Source organism: Protomyctophum bolini (genome assembly GCF_963924005.1).
Source record: "Protomyctophum bolini genome assembly, chromosome: 20".
NCBI classification, from domain to species: Eukaryota; Metazoa; Chordata; class Actinopteri; order Myctophiformes; family Myctophidae; genus Protomyctophum; species Protomyctophum bolini.
In genome coordinates this window covers 26,411,858-26,425,596 of record NC_137881.1, presented here as the reverse complement: position 1 = coordinate 26,425,596, position 13,739 = coordinate 26,411,858, and the positions used below count along the sequence as shown (strand labels likewise).

General features: G+C 44.8%; 2 protein-coding genes across 4 annotated transcripts in view; both read left to right on the top strand.

The window, feature by feature from the left end:
- The window catches only part of LOC308335722 (signal recognition particle receptor subunit beta-like), a 398,251-nt gene that overhangs the window by 32,342 nt on the left and 352,170 nt on the right, over window positions 1–13,739 (top strand). The gene's annotated exons all lie outside the window — the stretch shown is intronic.
- tmem102 (transmembrane protein 102) overlaps window positions 1–13,739 on the top strand; it is a 47,042-nt gene that overhangs the window by 19,125 nt on the left and 14,178 nt on the right. The gene's annotated exons all lie outside the window — the stretch shown is intronic.

Below are 13,739 nucleotides of genomic sequence, written 5' to 3'. Positions count from 1 at the left end.
CTTTTACTACTTGTGACATCTCTGTGAAAGCGTCGGGTAAAAAGAGGACGCTTTTTTTATATAACATTGTCAAATGCCAGGCACGCAGCCCAGTTCCTCAGATACTGGTTTCAAAAGTATACGTATGGCCGTGCCAAAATGGAATACAGATTTGTTTGCGCTGGTCGTCCCCCCCAAGCGTCAACCTACCACTCTGTAAAGCCTGCGTGTGTCTTCCTACATCTCGGTTCTACTTCAGCAACAAGCCCCCTGTCCAACCCTTTCTCCTAACATTACATCAACTTTGGATAGTAATGCGGATGCTGGGGGCCGATCTCGAGGGAGGCGGCTGAGTGCCAAAAGTTCACCTTGAGATGAGTCGGGATAGAAAAACAAAAATCGAAATGAATAAGGGCAGCAAACAAGAGCCGCGTCGTGTCTCTTTTATGCCCTTCTGTGGGTGCATGTGTGTTATGGCTCCCTGGGTGTTTATGCATCCTCGGCGCTTTGGTGTTCCGCCCGCCTGCCAGCCGAGGTCGCGCCTTCCCATTTGGCTGACCTTCTTAAAAAAATAACACCCCAGTCAAGAATGAAGCCGGGGCCAGCACAAGTTCAGATTGGTACACACTGGTACAACTTCACTGTCCCCTCCTCTGTTTATATCTTGTTTTACCGGCGGCACTTGCTGAGCCAAGCGTGAATGTCTAGCGACACGCTCGCTGATTTGACTTGACACCGTCTTGACACCTCACATATCTGCTGGCTTGACTGTATTGGCAAATTGACTGCGATAGCTATAGCGAGCTGTTGTCAGCGTAACTGTTTTCCTCAGCTGCGAGATGTCTTCAGCCCGTCGACAGCTTTCAGTCTTGCTTGGGTAACACAGCTTTCATGGCGGCCTGAACTCTTTCAGACTTCCCATTGCTGCGACAGCGAGCGGCTGCTTCGACGCGCTCCCCCCCTTTGGGGGCTTCTGTTTACGATGCAGGCTGTGGGGGGCCCCGAGCGGGGGCCCCCCCCTGGGCCCACACTGGGCTGACTAATGCTGTGTTAAATGCTCCTATCTCCTCCACTTTGGATCCAGATGCCTGTGTGAGCCTGGCGGACCCTCCCCGGGGGCCCATCACAGAACATTGTTATTCTGTGTGCGCTCACCGGGGGCTGCATTTGATAACACAAGGCGAGGACCAGCATGAGGAATTGGTGTGGCTGCTGCCCTCTCTTCTCCCCGTTGTCTTTTTTCCCCCCTTCTTTAATGCACATACGCTCTCTTCTGCCTCTCATTCCTACCCCGCTTCAGCGCTCCGTGTAACTAATGTTGGACCTGAGGTTGTCCGGCGTTGACTCGATATGTCACACCGTTCATTAGAAACACAAATCATTTGGCTGTCGGGGCAGAAACCTCTCATCTCCATATGCATTGTTTGTGCTTTGTTTTTCGTAAAACGGCCCGCTTGATCATGCTACAGCGACGTCACACACCAAAGTAGGAGAAGTAGCAGATCCTCAACATTTTTTTTTTTTATTGATGAAAAGACAGACAACAAAACAAAAAATAAGACGAAAAAAAAGAACAAAAAAGGAGGAAGTCAAAAACAAAAGACAATGCTGCATTTTTCATATTACAAGATACATTAATTGAAATCCTCTTTATTATCGCTAGGCTGAGAGAAGAGATCCCACTTTTCCCACTTTCTATAGAACTTATCCTCTTGTAGTCTAAGTATGAATGTTAGTTTTTCCATAACATACAGTTCCTCAGTAATGTCCATCCATTGTTCTTTGGTAGATCCACAACGTTTTGAGCTTGTCGATCTGCTATTTTTGAAAATGAATCCAGAAGAATAACAAGTTTTGTTTGACATACTGTGAGGTTTCCACTTCAACAGAGACAAAGTGGTCTCAAGGGTAGCGATAATAGCTCATAAACCGTTGATCAAATATGCATAAAGAAAGTCATTCAAGGCTTTATGCACGTGCACGGTTGCACGCAGACATGCACAACAGGCTATTTAACCCATTTAGACCTGTGGTCGATTCTACAGAATGTCTTCTAAGACACCAGTCATCCCGCAAATACCTTGTTCCAACCACTCCCTTCCAAAAAACGCTACCAGAGCATCAAATCTCGCACCACCCGTCTCAGTAACAGTTTCTTCCCCCAGGCAGGCAGTCAGGCTGCTGAACAGCTGACCTTGAACTGCATTGCACTGTATTGGCACTTCACTTGCACTTTTTGTGTTTTTGTCTTTGCACTATAGATGTTTGTTTTTGTCCTGTGTATATAAGACTGAGAGTGCTCTGACTCTGAGCAAAAATAATTGTCATTGTATTTATACTCTGTATCTATACATAATATGACAAATAAACCTGAACCTGAACCTAAATACTGATGGTTTTCTGAAAAACCTACTGTAGGTTTCTATGTCTCAAACTCTCAAACTATTCCATGTCAAGGACCCTTTTAAAAATATATGTAATTGGCCACGGACCCCCATCTAAAAAGTATGTTGTTTCAGGGACCCGCAGGGATCGTCCCTGAGGGACCTCGGAGACCAGGGATCGTAGCGCCAGTGCCGCACTATACGAGCTTGTAGATCTGCTATCTTCAACAGCTAAAGTAGAACATAATGAAGGTTTCCCGTCCTGAGTGGGCTAATGATGAAAGTGAATTGAATCGTTCAGGAACATTAGCACCATTATTGTGACTCAACCAGTGGCTCTTTATCACAACAAAAGACTGTCGCCGATGTTTTCTGTTCCTTTCTGAATAAGTAATGCAATCAGTTTAAACATTGAGAGTTTTAATTGACCACCGTAATAGCTACATTACGAGAGGCAACGTGATTGATGTTCTTTCTTACATTTCTTTTTTTAATATTTGTTTGATACGGAGTCTCGAAATGGCATCGCATTTCGAGTGTTGCAAAAACAAAGCAGACTATATTTGAAAGTGTCCCTATACTCCCTATTGTGAATGCATTATTCAGCGAAGGCCTGCCAAAGGATTCTTTTTGACATTGTGTTGACGTGTAGCTCTAATAAGAGAACAAAGTCGGTGCATATACAGCTTTATAAGCCGGTTCTTGGCGCTGATAACAATTCAATAAAAAAGCCACTGAGTCGCAGAGGTTCAGGTGAGTGAATGAAGCCGAGGGAGACGTTCACTTTGTTCTGTTCAACTCCCTTAACCCATTTAGGCCTGATGTCGAAATAAAATAAACGTTCGCTCTGAAAGAATATATATACCACAATGTATTTGCGTAAAAAGTACAAAAGTATTGGCATCAAAATATACTTGGTACCAAAAGTACTCTAATATGCAGAGTGTACCTATTTCACAAGGTATCATTATGGCCAAAATGCATTAAAGTCTATTGAGAATAGCCCCATCTACAGGTTCACAGCGCATCGCGGCGCGTTGTGAGCTTGTAGGTCGGCGATTTTCAAATCGCCGAAGTTTAAATAGGGCTGAAGGGGTTTAATGTTAATAATGTACGTTTTGTAATCATACAAATCTACAAAGTAACTACATTTTTAAATAATTATGGTGGAGTGAAAAGTACAATATATTCCTTGAGATGTATTGTGGAGTAGAAGTAAAAGTATTACAATTGGAAAGTAAAAGTACCTACCGGTATATAAAAATGTATAAAGTAGTAGAAAAAACGCGGCTCCCTCACGCATTAGTCAGGGAGCCGTGCTTTTTCTTAATTACTACTTTGAGTACTACTTTAGCTACTTAATTACTACTTTGAGTAACAGATCTACAAGCTGTAAAGATGCAAATAGGGCCTCACAGTTCACTCACTGTATCGCAAACGACCTCTCATCAACTTAATGTATCTCATGTCGGCTTTATTTGGTTAATGATTTCCCTAATGCAAGCGTTCAACTGTCAATGGTAAATGGTGCATTTATGCGCCTTTATCCAAGGCGCCTTTACATAGATAGTGCATTACATTCACCCATTCACACACACATTCATACACAGTTGGCGGCGGAAACCATGCAAGGCACCGCAACCAGCACATCAGCAGCAATTAGGGGTTCAGTGTCTTGCTCAAGGACACTTCGACACTAACTCTGGGGAAGCCCGGGTTCAAACTGGGAACCTTGCTGTTACCATCCCGGAAACTCTACCCCTGAGCCACCGCCGTCCCAAATGCTCTCGAGAACAGCGAGGGGCCAAGTACAGTATTGAGCCCTGGGGGTCCCCGACCATCGAAGTTAATGGTTTTTTTTAGGGTTTTTTTTTTCACGATTTTGTAACCCATTTTTCACCCCTGTGTCAATTATCTAATGTGATCCTGGGCTCTACACACCCTCCGCCAACCTAGTCCCCATATATGGAGGACATGGGGAGAGCAACGGACTTGAACTCATGCTTCCTTCATGCCTGAGTGTCCAAGTTGCTCCTTTACACCTGACAGGGGGGGGAGTTTCCCTGGTTGGACGTAGCGCATGGAAGGAACACGTTATTCCAACCAGTTCCTTTCCCCTCCATCAGGCGCCCCAGCTGACCAGGGGAAGGCATTATAGAGACCAGGATTACTGCATGTTTTTTGTGAGGGTACCTACCCTATAGGGGACACAGGGAGAACATGCAAACTCCACACAGACCTCCACACACCTTTCGCCAACCCCGCCTCAGGGTTTAACAGGCTAATCGTAATCGAGGTAAAAGTTTGAAACAGCGGTAATATCAAAACATTTTAAATCGTATAGCTCCGCTCTGCTGGTAGATTTTCAGCATGATGTTACGTAATAATAAATCAGGCATAACAGTTTTGTCCATCTTTCACTATCTCTTTATTTCTTGGCGCTCTCACACGCCTCTGTCTCATTGATCTGTGGAGTCCAGTGGATGGGATTAAATAGGAGCACATCCATCCATCCTGTCTGTTTTGAATTTTAATCTCCCGTCTGGATGCAAGGCTTCATATTCGGCAAGAAGTTTAGAGGATCTCCACCTCTCGGCACGGGGGGGGGGTTGTGTGTGTGGGGCCCATCCTGGGTATTATCCGGAGCCCAGAGGATGCTGTGAAACATGCCGGTTAATGAGAGAACTGATACCATCTGGTTCAAACTGTTATTGGTCAAAGAAGGCCCATTTGCAAAGAATGGAATCGCAGCTTTCAGCTCAAGACTGTATTTATTTTAATGTTATTTTCCTGCATGTCACCAGTGGTGGAAACTAAGTAACTATAGTAGGTTCATGTATACTAAACTTTGATTGCCGGAGGGATTGGTGCAGGCGATGAGGAGATACGGCGGTGTTTCTGACAGACAGACATTCAGACGGACAGACATTGTCAGAATTATAGTATGATGATTATAGTATGATGATGATGATATGCAGGTCCTCCAGCTCTTTAACCCATTCTGAACGGGAACCCATTTTGGTGTTCGCATTATGTTATGCTTTAGCTATTGAAAAATAGCAGATCTACAAGCTCATAGCGCGCCACCGAGTGGCGCGCTACGAGCTTGTAGGTCTGCTATTTTTGAAAAATCGAAGAACGACTGACATTTTTATAGAATCTGATCTCAGGTCAGAATGGGTTCATCAGACCAGTGTGTGTCCAGTGGAAACCTCGTGTGAATCTGATCTCAGGTCAGAATGGGTTAATAAACAGAAAATACATTTTAGTTAGGAGAGAGTATATGCATTTATCGGCTTAATTTTCAATTTCAAATTTTGTCTGATCATCGTGTCATCACTTCCAATTTCACTCGTTTAATCTGTACCCTGTCTGAGTTCTCTAATCCTGATAGGATACAGTTGGTATCCTGACCTGACCTCATGCCTCCTTCTATGCATGAGGAGTCCAAGCTGCTTCTTTTCACCTGACAGGGGGGAGTTATCCTGGTTGGACATATAGCGCGTGGAAGGAACACGTTATTCCGACCAGTTCCTTTCCCCCTCCATCAGGTGCCCCGGCTGGCCAGGGGGAGGCAGTTTTAGAGACCAGGACTACTGCATGTTTTTGTTGAGGGTATACCTATACCCTACGGGACACGAGAAACGTCCAGTCTAGCCGTGGTGACTGGCATTCAGTCTCTGATACTAGCGTGTACCTAAATGTAAATGAATGTGAATCCAGTGACTTCCTCAAACATCTTAAGAAATCACGGAAGCACTGAGGGTCCCTGGTTCACACTTTAAGTCGACGGACTAAACACGTCAGTCGTCAGACCACTGGTATGAATGGTCCTGCCTCTTTCAACCTAGCATGGCATCACCGTTTTGGGCATAGGTGTGAAATTAAAAAAAAAAACCTTAACAAAACAGTGAAAAGATCAAAATGTTAGATTTGCTGCTGTTGTGCTGCATCTCCGTTAGGGTTTAACGTTTACATTTTAAGCGGGGCTTAAGAGATTAATATTGTCGATTGAATTATATGATATGAGACTAAAGTCAGCCCAATCCTTCTGTACCCTGCCACCAACGTGACAGCAATAACAATGACAGTTGTAACCCAGATTCATGTGCCACAGTGAGTGCAAAACTGAGCCCATGCAGGGCTGGGCAATATCACTTTAAAAGAACTATACGTTTAATGGACGATTTATCATTATTTTTCTTTAAGTCATTGACTTAAAACATTCTCTCTAGCTGCCCTTGCCATATATTCCAGGTGTTTTCAGTAAACCTTCATAGAATATGGCCTGGGCCGTGGCTCAGCGGTCCAGGCACCTTGGCTGGTAACCCAGTCTGACAGTGTGCCGCAGGTTCGACTCCCGAACCCGACGGCCTTTACGGCATGTCACCCCCCAATCTCTCTCCCCATTTCCCTCCATAAAAAAATGAATAAAATAAAGGCGAAAGCCACAAAACATTAAAATAATTCATAGAATATTATTATAACAATCTTGTAGAGTGGGGGAAAAAAACACTTGTGCCGCGGCGATAATTACCCAATAGAATGTGGCTTGTTTTCACCCGAAACCACCAGAAGGCAGAGAAAAGAGGATTTTTAGTAATCTTTTAGCATTATCCTATAAACCAGCTGAAACGTAAGCTTGCAGATTGGCTATTTTCACTATTTTGGTATACGTCACCTTTGTGGCCTACCAAAAACTAAGTTTACTAGTACAGGTTTAAGTGGTTATTAATCAGACTAATTTATTTAGTGGATTTGTTTGATAAGAAATTATATATATATATATAAAAAAAATACCCTGCTTTTTGATTATGCAATTAACCTACAGTACGGTACATGAGCCCGGTTTGGATTATTATATTTGTGGGTAATTCCCCAGCCCTAATGGGACTGCATGCTGTTAGAGTAGCTCTACAGCAGCTTGCCCTACATTTCAGTTGTTAAGCCATTTAGGCCTGACGTCGAAACATTTAAAAAGTCTTCTAAATGGTGACAGTTTTCTGAAAAACCTCATGTTTCTGTATCAGTGGTGCTCAATATTTCACCCCAAACATGATATGTAATTGGCCGCCGACCCCCATCTGAAAATATGTTGTTCCAGGGACCAGCAGAAGCAAAGATTTGAGTTAAAAACGTTCACTCTGAAAGAATATACATTCAAAGATTTGAGGCACATTTCCACGATTTTTCAAAAATAGCAGACCTACAAGCTCGCAGCGCGCCACTCGGTGGCGCGCTACGAGCTTGTAGATCTGCTATTTTTCAATAGCTAAAGTATAACACAATGCTTTCCGCCCAAAATGAGTTAAGCAGAGCCCCAACCGCCTTTTCACCAGAGCGCTGCGTTCCCATCATCATCGCCCGTGAGCCTGCTCTACCCCCTGCCGTTCCAAGCCCACGCAACGCCTCACCTTATTTGGTGGAATCCCATTTTCCAGAGATTTACGACACTATATTTAGACTCTATCACAAACTAGAGGCGTGTGGCTGAATATTCACATCTCCCCCTCCTCCTCCTCTCCTCTGCGGTCGTGATGAAAAGGGGACCTCTTTTTCTTTTTCTCCCACTGCTCCTGTTCCTGCTTATATGGGCGCCGTGACGGCTGTGTCACATTGAAGCCTCATCCTGCGTTTGCGTGTGTGTGTGTGTGTGTGTGTGTGTGTGCAGGTGCAGGCGTACAGCACCTTTTAGGTATGTGCTGCAGCTGCACATGCATGTTCGTTGTGCATGCTAATAATAACACATGGAGGCTTTGCGTGTGCATGTTCCAGTGTGTGTACGTGAGTGCATGACATGTGTGTTCTTTTACACGTACGTTAGACACTTGAGGTTGTCGAGTGCCAGTCAGTGACAGGCAGTTAGCGGGTTTCACTGCAGTAGCATCCTGACGTCTTCTTGTTTCTCTTATCTCTCTATACCGAGCCCATTAGCGCGGACAGCGCTGACCCGTGCCATATGTGTAAGCACTGCCTCAGTGGCGGACGGACGGACGGACGGTTGGTACAATTGCCGTGTCGCCCGGCTGCAACACGGATTCACTTCACGTGTGGGGACAGAATCTTTTCCGAGCAGGAACAACTGACTGTCAAAAGCTATAATACCAGAAGCTCCAGCGATGATTAACGGGGGGATCACTCACGTGACATGGGGGTTTTTGGCTCTTCCCCATTTAAATGAGTTTTTTTGTGTGGCTGTGAAAAATGTCCTTGCATTCCCTGCAAAGTCACCCTCTCTGTGCTGTCACACTGTCCCCTTAATGGCTATAGTCTATCCCATTCACAGTCGGCAGAGGAACCCTAGGTGGCAGTATACGACTGAGTAACGTTTTGTTCTGTGTGTGTGGGCATGAATCACTACTGTAACTATCCATGCCATAGACTATAGAGGCTAAAGACCATCATAAATATTGGCAGTGGGTTCTCTCAAACTGTTTAATTTTCAAGGACCCCCATAACTCTGAGAATGGTCCAAATGGAATCAAATGGTACCCCGTTATAAAGCTTCAGGGTCCATTTGTACCCTCTCAGAGTTACAGAAATGTTAGGGTCCATTTGGTTGGAACTCTCCCCTCCCCCCCCTCCCCCCCAAGGACCACTGAGCGTCCCTGGACCCCACTTTAAGAACCACTATATAACTGATGTTGTCTCGAGAGGCTCAAATAGCCGATCTACGAGCTCACAAAGTGTCGCAATGCGACATAATCGTGAGGTAGTACATTCTTTTTTTTTTACCATTTTTGGTCCACCGATAATGACATCCAAAACGGGGGCACCGGATTCAAATTGTTTAATTGTGTCGAGCGTGTAAACGCCTTTGGAAACGCACTCCATTGCTTTTTATACTTCGTCTCCCTCGGCAATCGTTCCCAATGTTGTTTTTCCCCGTGTCTCCTTTATTACAAACAAAACGTAATTGAGTGCAGCCTAGTCTCAGAACTGTACGCATCCATGTCTCGAGAGTGCAATCTGACGTGAGTGAAATCGTGAGTAAAATATGAAATTTGTTTCTGCAAAACAGGCATGTGTACAGTATATCGTATACCCAGGGTGAGGGAGAGAGAGATTATTTTAAAGCAAACACTTTTAACTCATATCTTTGTTTCTGGTGGTCCCTGGCCAAATACATATCATTTTGGGGATCCTTGACATGAATAGCGCTACCGTAGAAACTTAATTTAACGTTTTTCAGAAAGCCGTTAGTATTTAGAAGACATTTGTAGAATCGGCCTTGGGTCTATACTGACGTGTGTTGCCAGAGGAGCAGCATTCCATGTCTCATTATGTGTACTCGATGTCAGGTAGTCTGTTTTCATTTTAACACACCTGTGTTCAGAGTGGAAATGTACAGGCTCTTTTTCATTTTTAACACACCTGTGTTCAGAGTGGATATGTACAGGCTCTTTTTCATTTTAACACACCTGTGTTCAGAGTGGATATGTACAGGCTTTTCTTTTCATTTTTAACACACCTGTGTTCAGAGTGGATATGTACAGGCTCTTTTTGACTACGTATACGTAGGACAAAACCCAGAACCTCCCATAAACGGAAACCTTTCACAGACCATGTAGATCTAGTTCTAAGTGCAAGTTCTCATATATACTTTGACCTCCATCTGGAAACGGTACAACTGAATAAGTCAGACCTATACAGACATGGTATCGGGCGGCCTAATCAAAAATACTCGTATTTCTCTCAAATGGAAAGCATTTCAAAATATCAAAAGTGATTTCCTTATGGGATTATAATTATAATTCATGTCTGTGAAACCAGCCCTCTTCCTATGTTCCTATGCCAACGTGTGTGTGTGTGTGTGTGTGTGTGTGTGTGTGTGTGTGTGTGTGTGTGTGTGTGTGTGTGTGTGTGTGTGTGTGTGTGTGTGTGTGTGTGTGTGTGTGTTGGGGGGGGGGATAAGTATTGGGTGACTGGTGATGGCACCAGTCAGGATTCTAAAGTAGATTATTATATTCTTTGAACTAAGTACCCTCAAACAGGCAGAGGAACACTGTTAGTTCTTACAAAACCCCGAGCGATTGAGAGGGCCAAGACCTAGACATGGGCCCTGGAACACACCAGAGAATGCCAGGCTAAAATACTTGGCATCTGTTAAACTCGAACAATGCCGAGAAGCCCCTTTCTTTCTTTTTCTTTAACACTTTGAGGGCTTTTTTTATTAAAAGATGACATATGAAAAAACGGCGAATTAAAGACATATAAAACAAATAGCAGGTTTAGCGTATTACGAAGGGGGAGACGATGGACTCAATAGCGTGGAACGAACGCGGGTTATGCGGTCAACCGTGGTCTGTTTACTTTTGTCCAAAACGTTGGTGATTTTTCAGTATTCTAAGGGTGTGTTGTTGCTGTGTAGCTTGTGATGCTGATTGTCGCCAGTAAAAAAAAAACAAGGTGTTTGCAAGGAAGTGAAGGGTCAACATTCACCTCCGTTCTTTCTATGCAACAGGGAACGGGAGCCCAGCTGTCGGGGGCTAGGATCATGGATGTCTAGCCTTACCCCTGCTGAACCCTTCTCTCTCTCTCTCTCTCTCTCTCTCTCTCTCTCTCTCTCTCTCTCTCTCTCTCCCCCTCTCTCTCTCGCTCTCTCTCTCTCTCTCCCCCTCTCTCTCTCTCTCTCTCCCTCTCTCTCTCTCTTCCCTCTCAACGCTTCCTCCCTCTTTCTTTCCAACTCAAAGTCTGCCAGGTTTCAAAAATCCTAGTAATTGATTGGTCACATTTTGTCACAGGAGCTGAGCTCAGGCGAACAGAAAACAGGCACAGGGAGTAATTATGGGGGACCGAGGGAGCATGGCTTCCCCATTGCTTTTACAGTGCAGCTCAGGTGCCTAGGCTGCCAGCAGCAAAGTGGTTTTTAACCCATCACATTGTGGAGAGAGAAGCAGGCATTTGGAGAGACACAAAGAGTGGTGCAGGGGATGCAACTATACCAATTATTTTCTCAGCGATTATTCTGTCCATTACGTTGTCCCCCTTAACCAAATAATTAGAAAACGTATAATTTAATAAAAAAATATTCTACTTGACTTGCTAATACATTTATTTGTCTGATTCACCTTTGTAAACATCGGTGGGAAAATGGTAAAGATATCTCGTTTCAATCTCACAACTAAAAGCTCACAGATCCGTGTATTATTCCTCCACTGTGACTCATCTTTATTAACCCATTCTGACCTGAGATCAGATTCATACGAGGTTTCCACGGGACACACACTGGTCTGATTAACCCATTCTGACCTGAGATCAGATTCTAAAAATGTCAGTCGTTCTTCGAATTTTTCAAAAATAGCAGACCTACAAGCTCGTATCGCGCCACTCGGTGGCGCGATATGAGCTTGTAGATCTGCTATTTTTCAATAGGTAAAGCATAACATGATGCTAACACCAAAATGGGTGCCCGGTCAGAATGGGTTAAGGTTATAGGAATGCACACACGAAACACACGTGCACCAAATCCGTCCCCAAAACTCTCCCTGCTGTGAGTGACCTAGTTTTTCTCCGCTCGCTTTCAAACGAGGCCGTTCACGGATGGAATTTATGGCTTATTTAGTCTATGAAGCAACAGCCTTTTGTTTTTCTCCCTCGACAGAATGTTGGTCAAAATCGTTTATCTCTCTTTCAGACACACACACACACACCATCCCAGAAAAAACATCTCTCTCTCTCTCTCTCTCTCTCTCTCTCTCTCTCTCGTGTTGTCTCACTCTTATGGAGACTCTCGGAGACGTGAACACTGTACATAACTCACTGACATTAAAACGGCACGGATTGCCGCGCAGGGTTGTGCCCTCTTATAATTGGATGAGAGGAATCCCGTTAGGAGCTTTTTCTGGCCGCTGGCCACAGTAGCCGGTGGACCAGCGTGTCCCCTGTGTGCCCGTCTCTGCAGCCTGCACTCTGCCCATTAGAGAACCCAGAGAACAGATTCTATACAAAATATCTTCTGAAAAAACGTTATCAGTGGTGCACTGGGGCTCAAACGGGTGCTGTACTTAGTTTAGACAGTATTTGGTTTAGACTAGTCATTGGTTAGACCAGTCATTAGTCCTACAACTACAACCTATCTCAAACCCTCGCCCTAAACCTAACCTCCCACGGGGCAGCACACCTAAACCTAACCTATTCCATGTCTAACCAATGACTAGTCTAAACTAAGTATGCACCCCGCTCAAACTTTTGAGTGGTGCAACCACTCCCTTTACGGAGCTAAAGGTGTGTGTGGCTGGGTGGGTGGTTGTTGTTCCGGGGACCCCCCCCCCTCCCCTGAGAACGCCCCGGGGACCCCCCGGAGACCCCCACATGGTAACTCTCTCATTTCTCTATACCGTTTCGGACGTGGGGGCGGCTCGCCGGAAAAACCGGGCCGGCACCCCATGGCCGTGGTCCTGTAGGTCTGGAACTTCTGGGGGGACCCCCCCACACGGAGTTGCACCACTCACTTCACAAGGGTGTGATTTTTCATGTCAACCCAGCAGAATTATCTGTATTTGGCCGTGTACCCCCGTCTGAAAATGTTGTTCCATGGACCCCCCCCACCCCCCAGAAGCAAAGATTTGAGTTAAAAAAACGTTCACTGTGAAAGAATATATATTCAAAGTTTTGCACACATTTTCACGATTTAAAAAAATATATCAGATCTACAAGCGCGTAGCGCTATTTTTCCAACAGCTAAAAAGTTTAAAATAATGGTTAAAGGTTGGTTAAAAGCTATAAGGTGACGCAGACACGTCCTCGCAGATGCGACGACGCAAACACACACACACACACACACACACACACACACACACACACACACACACACACACACACATACTGCAGCTCTTCCATATGGGAGGGCTTATTGGTGTACCCAGTCATGCACTCCACCCCTCAGCCCCTTTAGGCTTTTAGTCAAGAGACCCAGAGCTCCCTCTTCTCTCGCCACAAGGCCGTCTCTCATTGGCTCCTCTCTGAACAACATAATTTACTTGGGCCGCAAGGGTGCCATTCCCCGGGGGGTCTCTCTAAAGCCCGGGAACTTTACAGCACAGTCAAAGTACCCATAAAGGGATTTGGCAGCCGAGACGTTTCTCATATAAACTGTTTTTTTTTAGAGAGTTTTGTGGGCTCTCTGTTTGGAAAGCTGCCTGCCTGACGGGGCCAGGGGAGGAGAGTGGAGAGAGGGGGAATCGATGAAATGTTACCGTTCTTGACAAGTGACTCTGTCTCACTCTTCTCACCCGTCCCTATATATATATATATATATATATATATATATATATATATATATATATATATATTCTCTCCTGCCTGTGTTCTTTATTCCCTCACAAGCTTTGCCCTCAGTTTGTGTGTCGAGCCAGTGATGCGGTGACTGTATAC